Here is a 963-nt window from a genome sequence, read left to right on the forward strand (position 1 = left end):
TACTGTCAGTAAATAAAGCAATATATATGTCTTCTTTCATAAATACATAATTCTAGCAGTTCAATGTTATGGCCATTTCTTACAAAGCCATGTTTTGATTTGATAACATAATTACAGTAGAACGAAAGCTCCTTGTTGATGCTGAGACCTCATTTAAACATCTACAAGCTCCCTGTTTAGAATGAACCTTGCTTTTGACCTAAATACTGCAAGGTTATTGATATCTATCCTAGAAGTCTCACTAATCTATTTACTGAAATTTCATTATCCCAAACTGTCATAGACACAATCACTCCCACTCTCGTTCTTACTCCAAGTTAGTGACTCATATCAGGGAAAAAATGTCATGTTCTTCTTTTTAGGCAATGGGATAAAAAGAAAACTAACTAATATGGAAGTAAATTGGCTAATTGCTAATGTTTGAATATGTTCAGCCAATATTGGGAGCTTTCGGCCAGTGCAGTGATGAGGGCAGGTCACTCTAGTAGCTGTCATTGGTTTTGTGTTTTCCTTTGATGTTGAAGGTGGGGGGCCTTTATCTCTAGGATGAAGTGAAGTCGCTCAGTCGTGTCTGACTCATTGCGACCGCATGGATTGTAGCCCACCAGGCTCCTCCGTCCATGGAATTTTCCAGGCAAGAGTACTGGAGTGGGGTGCCATTTCCTTCTCTAGGAGATCTTCCCAACCCAGGGATTGAACCCGGGGTCTCCTGCTTGGTAGGCAGATGCTTTTCCATCTGAGCCACCAGGGAAGTCCTGGATCTAGAATAAGCAGCAGTAATTGTCAGAGTCTTGGGATTTATTTATGGATTAATTAGAGAAACTATTGAACATCTTCTATGTTCCAGGTACTATACAGAATGAGTGAAATATGTTTTTGACTCTGCTCTGGTGTCTAATCATCTTTCATTTGGTTTTCCACCATGTTAGATACACCATGCTTACTTTTTCAAAATTAATATGT

At 39.4% G+C, this 963-nt stretch overlaps 1 non-coding gene across 1 annotated transcript; it reads right to left on the reverse strand.

The window, feature by feature from the left end:
• Positions 1-678: 678 nt before the first annotated feature.
• TRNAG-ACC (transfer RNA glycine (anticodon ACC)) lies at positions 679-751 on the reverse strand. The gene has a single exon. It is a non-coding gene; the product is annotated as a tRNA-Gly (tRNA).
• Positions 752-963: the final 212 nt, after the last annotated feature.

This window comes from Budorcas taxicolor, chromosome 2 (assembly GCF_023091745.1).
Source record: "Budorcas taxicolor isolate Tak-1 chromosome 2, Takin1.1, whole genome shotgun sequence".
Taxonomy (NCBI): Eukaryota; Metazoa; Chordata; class Mammalia; order Artiodactyla; family Bovidae; genus Budorcas; species Budorcas taxicolor.